The sequence below is a fragment of the Coenobita brevimanus genome, chromosome 57 (assembly GCF_032717465.1).
Source record: "Coenobita brevimanus isolate Jiangsu-jjx chromosome 57, ASM3271746v2, whole genome shotgun sequence".
In the NCBI taxonomy this organism is placed as follows: Eukaryota; Metazoa; Arthropoda; class Malacostraca; order Decapoda; family Coenobitidae; genus Coenobita; species Coenobita brevimanus.
The window spans coordinates 30775469-30783901 of record NC_137010.1 but is presented as its reverse complement, the minus strand read 5'-3'; the positions used below and the strand labels follow the sequence as shown (position 1 = coordinate 30783901).

General features: G+C 41.2%; 1 protein-coding gene across 1 annotated transcript in view; it reads right to left on the bottom strand.

Moving 5' to 3' along the window:
- Positions 1-361: 361 nt before the first annotated feature.
- The window catches only part of Hel25E (ATP-dependent RNA helicase 25E), a 59704-nt gene continuing 51632 nt past the window's right edge, over positions 362-8433 (bottom strand). Inside the window, exon 10 of the mRNA XM_080274249.1 lies at positions 362-638. The gene's annotated coding sequence lies outside the window, so the exon portion shown is untranslated. The remainder of the gene's footprint in view (positions 639-8433) is intronic.

Sequence of the window (8433 nt, the reverse complement as noted above, 5' to 3'; positions counted from 1 at the left end):
ACCAGGGCACAGCACGAACTGTCGACGTTACGATCACCAGTCACACGCTTTGCCACTGAGCCACCCCAGTCCCCCAGTACATGACAAACTACAGTACCTGTATCATTATGCTAGTTCAGCTACATTTAACCTAACTGATAAGGAACCATAAAAACACATGTTTTTTCATTCATTCATTCATTGCCAGATGCCATGTATCCCAGACGGGGTGGCCAAGGGCTTAGAGTTAATTGTTTTACGGGGAGGGGCACTAATCCTCCACCAACCCCACTTGACACGTAGGGATGCCAACAGCATCTGGTGTTCCCAGGCGGTCACCCATCCAAGTACTAACCAGACCCAACGTTGCTTAAAACACATGTACTGTACTATATTTTTATTGACTTTTAACTTAAAATTAGAAGTTTACCTTGAAGAAAAACATACTTGTACTTTCTTGAGACCAGTCAGGCACTGCCTAACATGTAAAAAATAAATTGCTTAAGAATCTTAAGATCACACAAACTAAATAATTCATTTCTTTGTTTTAGTTACAAAAGAGTAAAGTTTGTGTGATACTTGTCAAAGAATGCAATGCTTCAGCCCATGTCAATAGCCTGAAGAAATGACACCACCAGTGCACAGTTATACAGACATATCTGAAAGAAAAGAGAACACAACTTTAATAAAATTGCAATGCCTACAATAAGTACTCCCTACAACATTACCACCCTGCTCAGTCAGCCTCGTTTACTGTTAACTGTGGTCTTATGCTCCACAATCCACCTCAGCATTTAGGTTGCCCTTTAAATTAGAGGTAAACTCATGAAACTCTCAATTATCTTTGTAACTCAGCCAAGCCCTACACCAATAAAGTGAAATGCCATATACTGCATAGTTCCCCCCATCAGTTCAACATTCAGAGGCAGATGGGATACTGTGTTACTCTCTGTCTCGACCCTCTTTCCTAAAACTTTCCAATGAGTAAAAGATGAGAGCTAAGCATAAAATACAATTCACTATTGATACAGTACAATCCCAGTTAACCAGGAAGCTTGGGGAATTTAACTTCCCGGTCACTTGTTTCCCACTAACATCTGATATATACTCTTATATGCACTAAACCACTGTGGTATGTACCATACCACTTGTATTCAAGGCCACACACAAAATTCCATTTGAAACAACCTCCACTTAAACACATCCTACAGATGTAACACACATGACTGCAGTGTCTTGCAGTAGTGCACAAGGTAAGTTCATTTTGTTAAACATTGCTATTTTAATCATAAAACATGGAAATATAAACTAAGGAAATAAATCTTAAGCATTTATTGGAGAACTGATGATTCGGAAAGTGCCGTAAAGTAGAAATGTCATGACTCCCTTGCTCACAGTTGTGTAAACAGCCAGCATCCGCCAACTGATTCCTTCCCTGACTGCCATCACTCCACCCCTCACTCACCACTCAGCTGTTTTGCTGATAATACAGGAAATATGTACAAATTGCATGAAAAAATAAACTAAAGAAATTAATCTTGAGCATTTATTGGTGAACTGATGATTAGGAAAGAAGTGTTGTACCACAGAATTATCACGACTCCCTTGCTTACAGTTGTGTAAGGCCACGGCCCACCAATTTATTCCTCAAATGCATTCTAAGATAAATTAATTCATCATCTTAGAATGCAATTGCACTAGCGGAGAAGATAAAATCTAGCAGACAGAAATGAAGGTTTGTTTTGCTGGATAAAATTACTGCACCCTCAATTCGTACGTACTGTACTATATTTACTGTATTACAGTATCTGCAAACCAGCTGAGTGGTGGGTGAGGGGAAAAGAATCCTGGGCTACGTGTGTCAAGTTAGAAGGGGCCTACTTGGAGGGGAATAGTGTCCTTGCTCAACAGGTTGGCTATTTATTTTATTAGAGCCTAAGGTCTGACACTTTCTGAACACACCTTGTATGAAGGGTGTGAACCTGATGAAAACACCGGATATACAAATGATGCAGTGAAATTAAACGTGGCTTAGAGTTTGGTGTTATCACAGATGTTGAAGTTGAGAGCAACTTCTACTATTATGAAGATATCATCAATGACCATGTTTGCGAGGAAGACAATGCCACTGCTAGGTTGCAAAAGTGAATGAAAGAATTGAAGGAAATTGCTACTCTGCCTGACACCTCATGTTCTCATTATCCACAAAAGGAAAAGAAATTGGTAGCTATTAGGAGTGTCATACTGCCTGGCTGGGAATTATGTAAAAGAGGATATAATGAGACTGGGATGAACAGGTATGCAAACGATCCAGTGGATATGTGGTATACGACTAGATGACGGGATAACCTCAGAATTATAAACAATGCTTCTGTAAAAGGCATCTGAAATGAAATATAAAACTGCAGGAATGGACCCCACCTCTGAGGGATATAGCCAACTAACCCTTCCTCATGCTGGTCAAACATGAATCTGGAAAGGATATTGTGTGTGGCCAGTGTGAAAGTGGAACACATCCAGTAGGCCTTGTTCACGATGTTGTCTCTATACAGTACATTTAAGGAAGTGCTAATATGAACTAGCACGAGAGCATTCTAACAGTATCCACTTCGGCTTCTTTTACATCACAACTGCATGCAAGATTAATCTTATTATAACAATAATAAAAAAAAAGTGCAAACAGGTGACTAATCACAAGATGGCATTTGACACTTTTTAGTAACTCGTCCTACTGTGTGTGTGTGTGTGTGTGTGTGTGTGTGTGTGTGTGTGTGTGTGTGTGTTTTTTTTTTTTTTTTTTTTTTTTTTTTGCAGCCCCTCTCCCACACCCTGAAACATTCTGACTATACTACAGTTGATATTGACCTAAAAACTGAAATAACTACATTTTAAAATATTTAGTAGTGGGGGCACAACCTTCACTCACTCGATGTAGTGCTACTCTCGGGTGCCTGCCCTTTCCTCTCTTCCTTCCTTCCTTCCTCTTCTGCATTTCTTTTCTTCCTTCTTTCCTCCTCCTCCTGATTCTACACTGAGTGACAAGCCAAATGGTTTCCTGTACACCAGGAAACCAATTACTACGCTGGGTGGTAACCATATTACCAAATTATGGCGCCTGGTGGTTTAGTGGGCATTTGCGGTGCACTAATCAGATTCAGCTGGTGCTCGTTTATATCGTAGAGTGGTTGGGGCTTATTGCTCACATAACGCCACTCAGGGATGAGTGAGGCTGGTCACTCTATCTTAAATGTCAGGCCCAACTTGCCTTGCCCCAGGTTCCTATGCTCCTCATGGGACTACACAGGATTAGATGAGGTGAATGACAGTAACCCTTGAACTTAACTACATCACGACTAAACCATGAAAGATAATGACTTTCTATTAATGCAAAGTTATTCTTCAACATGTCCTCGACTCCACTTTCATAATGGGTCAAAGTGGTTTTTAAAAATGCTAGTTCCCCCCCCCCCACACACACACATCACAGGATTAAAAATCCAAATGATGCACTTCATGGGTTAGGCAAAAAGTTTGTGATGTACCAAACAAAATCATTCTTACTTCTAATACAAAAAAATGACCATCTTATTTTGAAGCTACAACTTGTAGTTGCTCAACCCCAGTCTGTCCGATCAAGCACTCCCACTGACCACAGGTAAGCAACCGTTCCTATGGGGCTGTCCCATAGGTTCCCTACACCGTTGAAGTTGTGTCTGCACCTTGGTGTGATATGATCTCTGCAGTGCTCTATTACTGTGTATGTGTTATATTGGGTGGATGCGAAATGTTTCACTGACAAAGCAAGTGGGTTCTGTCCTCCTTGAGCAAGAGGATGGGTGTATGCTTTGCCTTTAGATCAGACTATATGAACTCTCAGCTCTCTTCCGGGATGGTAAAAAGCTGATGATCGCACTCAACCATGATCCTGACCAACCCAGCGAATTCTCTCTCTCTCTCTCTCTCTCTCACACACACAAACACACACACTCGACCGCCACCTCCACCATCATCCAGACCTCCTTTCCCAGCAACATCCAGACAGCCAAAGTCTACCCAATTCAATGATGAGTGAGTGGCCACGTTTCCACTCACTCATCATTCAAGCCCTCGAAAACCTGGCTCCATCAGATAGGCCAAAAATAAATTTCACCACATTCTGTAGCTTCACATATATACCCATCTGCTAGAGCCAATCCGAACACTGTCACGTTAATTAAAAAGGGATGCCAAATTCCTGGTTATTCGGTTCTCTGCACAAAATTCATCCAGCCAGCTCAGAGTCTTGTCAGTCCCTTAGCCTCACCAACCTTAATGGGTTTCAGTAGGAATTTTATGCTGCAAAACACTGTCAAGGTAACAACAATCTCTCGCACAAAATTGGGCAAAACAATGACCAAAATATTCAATGTCATTTTAATGATTCTTTCGTCCATATCCGATACCAACAGTAAATATAAGTGTTGGTTTGGTATCAGAAAAATGCAAATATCAGCAATATACTGGTATCAGTTTAATGAATATTATCAGTTACAGCACTTGTCCACCAGACAAATATTGTAGTTGGCAAGCCACAGTTTGGTGCTGCTCTCTCTGTCTGTGCTGTATATCCTGGCGATTAGTTTGTGTCGGGGGACAGCACAAGGCTTTACCAATATCTACTGTTAAGTGTGCATGCATGTGTCACAGAACTGACATCATCCAATTCTTGTTGTGAGAGGTTAGTCAGTCAGGTGTCTGTAGAGTGCATCACTCTGTACACATGTTATAAAGGGGCAAGGGGGACACATGGAATGCCTTTGTTAAGAATGAGGCATTCCATTATTTTTGATGGTGTGCTAAGCTGTGTTTTAGGGGTGTACAAAGAAGGAAGTGTCAGGTTTTCATCTGGTTAAGTACTGTGCAGTGATGATGATGGTTCCAGGATGGGAATGCTACAGTGTGCATATGAGTAGTTGCTGGTGTTTGCGAGTACCTGGATACCTTGTCGTCCTAAATGTTTCAGGTGTATGTTGCTGATGTGTGTGTGTGTGTGTGTATATATATATATATATATATATATATATATATATGTATATATATATATAAATATATATATATATATATGTATATATATATGTATATATATATATATATATATATATATATATATATATATATATATAATATATATATACAGTAAAACCTCTACAACTCGGCATAATACACGTGCAAGCCCTGCCAAGTTAGCCTATTTGCCAAGTTGTAGGGATGAACTTTAAGTTCCCCCCCAGCACACACACACAAAAAAGGAAAAATGGACAAAAATTAAAAGTTTTTACAATATATGGTAAAAGCTGCCTTACCACGATTCCATGCAGCTGTAGGGTGTATTCCAGGCATGAAGGAGGACTTTTGGTAGTTTTTGGAGGTGTTAGGGGGGCTCAAGATCACTTTTGGGCACACCTTTACTGTACTGTACTTGTCACTGTACACAATGTAAAGCACAATTAACACTATAAAGGCCATTACTGTAATGCATTTATCACTTGTATTATATTGGAGAACTAAGCACCAAACACTTAAACATTACAGTACAACTCAGCATCTTACCGAGTTGGGGGGATTTTTGCTGACTCTCTTCCTCTCACGTGTGCATTTTTGGGAATTTTTTAATTTTGCTTATTTAAATGAATATTTTGGAGCCATCCCGAGTTGTAGATGTTTCCGACTTGAAGGATGCCAAATTGTAGAGGTTTTACTGTATATATATATATATATATATATATATATACACACACACACAAACATATCTGTATCTCTATCTATCTATCTATACACACACACACACATAAACATATCTCTATCTATCTATATATATAATCATCATCCAGACCTCCTTTCCCACCCAAGTGCAGGGTGAAGAGTAGCAATGTCCAGACAGCCCAAATTTGCCCACTCCAATGGGCCACGTTTCCATTCACTCATCATTCAAGCCCCCGGAATCCTGGCTCTATCGGAGAAGCCAAAAACATTCACCACGTTCTGTAGCTTCACATAAACGTATCCGACTGAGTCAATCCACATGCTGCCATGTTCATAAGGGGTGCCAAAATCCCTGATCATGCACTTCTCCTCACAACATTCATCGAGTAAGCTCGATCATTTGTCAGTTCCCTACCCTCATCGACTTCCAAACCTCTCTTCCTCACACACGCATCCACCATATCTCTCCACCTTCTCCTTGGGCTACCTCGCCTCCTCACTCCTTCAAATTCACTCAGATATACCTTTTTCACCACTCTATTGCCATCCATGCTCTCCATATGACCATACCATCTCCGTACACTCTCTCCGAATCAGGTGTCCACTGACTCACTCCACACCTTTCACGAATCACATTATTTCATATCTCATCCACCCTCTGTACTCCACATACATTCCTCAGCAGTCCCATCACCAGTGCTCTTACTTTTGACTTTTCATTTTCATGCCACTTCATTTTCTCACATCCATATGTTAAAGTTGGCACTAACACTCTCTCATGTATACCTCGTGCAGCTGAAACACTCACGCTTCTGTTTCTTAACATGGCCTTCATTGCACCAGCTACTTTTCTTCCTTGTGTCACTATACTTTCAACTTCTTTTGCACATTTTCCTCTCTTTTCTATCACTGTACCCAGGTATTTGAACACTCTCACCAATTCCAAACTCTCTCCATTCACTGTAACATCACACTGGGAGACATCATCTCTCTCAATAACCATCCCTTTACTCTTTTCTACATATACTCTCAAGGCACGATGCTCACAAACATCAGCAAAACTCTGCACTAGCCTACCAAGTTCTTGTCCGGTACTTGCAAGCAGTACTGCATCATCAGCATACAACAAATTTGAGATATTCCATCCACCACCATTCATTACCAAAGCCACCCCTCTCTCCATTACTCGTGTTTTTACTTCTCTCATCACCCCATCCATATATATATATTGAACAACCATGGGGACATCACACAACCTTGTCGCAGGCCCACACCGATCGTGAACCATTCACTTAGATGCCCATTAACCCTTACACATGCCTCGCAACCATCATAGAAACTCTTTGACAGCACCTAGCAGCTTACCATCTACACTGTACATGCACGAAACTTTCCACAATCCCTCTCTGTCTACTTTGTCGTATGCTTTTTCCGGATCTATGAATGCCATAAACACCTTATGGTCCTTCTCACAAGCCTTCTACACTACCTGTCTCACAGTAAATATTTGGTCCACACATCCTCTGCCACTCCTACAGCCACCCTGTTTGTCACTCACTAGGACTTCTGATCTCTCTCTTACTTTCTCTATAATAATTCTTCCATATACCTTCCCTACCACACTCAATATACTTATGCCACAATAATTCTTGCACTCACTTCGCTCACCTTTATTTTTGTACAGGGGTACAATCACAGCCTTTTTCCACTCTCCAGGCACAGTTTCACTCATCCATGCCTTCTTACATATCTCCAACAAGTACTTCATTCCACTCTGTCCACTACACTTAAGCATCTCTGCATACACCTCATCAACACCAACTGCTTTCCCATTTTTCAGCCATTTTACAGCACTCTTTACCTGTGCAAGGGTCACGTCTCCTGGCACTGCATTCCTTCTCTGCACACCCCCAAAACCAATCATGTTTAAAGCCATTCTGCTCTCTCTATTCCCATTCATCAGGCTTTCAAAATATTCATTCTATCTGGTCCTTACTTCATCTCCATGGGTTAATAATCGACCACCTGCATCCTTCACACCATCACATTTCTTTCCGCTTTCACTTCTACATTTCCGCACCTCTTTCCAGAATCGCTTCCTATTTTCTGAGTAATTCGCATTCATTTTTCTTCCTAGATAATAATTTACCTCCTCCTTTTTCCTCTTCACCAGTCTCTTTACGTGCTTCCTGTTCTCAATATACTCAGTTCTTATTTCAACTGAACACCTATCCTGTAACCACTTTAGCCACTTCTTCCTCTCTTCCTCCACCGCTCTCTTAACCTCCTCATCCCACCAATCCGTACCTTTCTTCTTTGCTGCTACTCTTGCCACCACAAACCACTTCAGCATTCCTAACTAAGCAATCCCCATATGCATTCCACAGGCTGTCCAGATCCATTTCATTCCAGTTCACTGATTCTAACTCCTCCTGTACTTTGGTCCTGTAATCATCTGCCATTTCTTTGATCCACAACTTCTCACCTTTCAGTCTTTCTCCCTTACTGCTCCTCTCTCTCCTGAACCACCTCACTCCTCTCCTGAACCACCTCACTCCTCTCAGCTTGATCTTTCATACCACAATCATATGATCTGACAGACCTCCACATAGTCCTCTCACGGCCCTCGTATCAGCAGCCATTCCCATCATCGACCTCTCTACAAGCACGTAATCAATCAGGCTTCTTTCAACACGATCCCCGTTTCCTCTA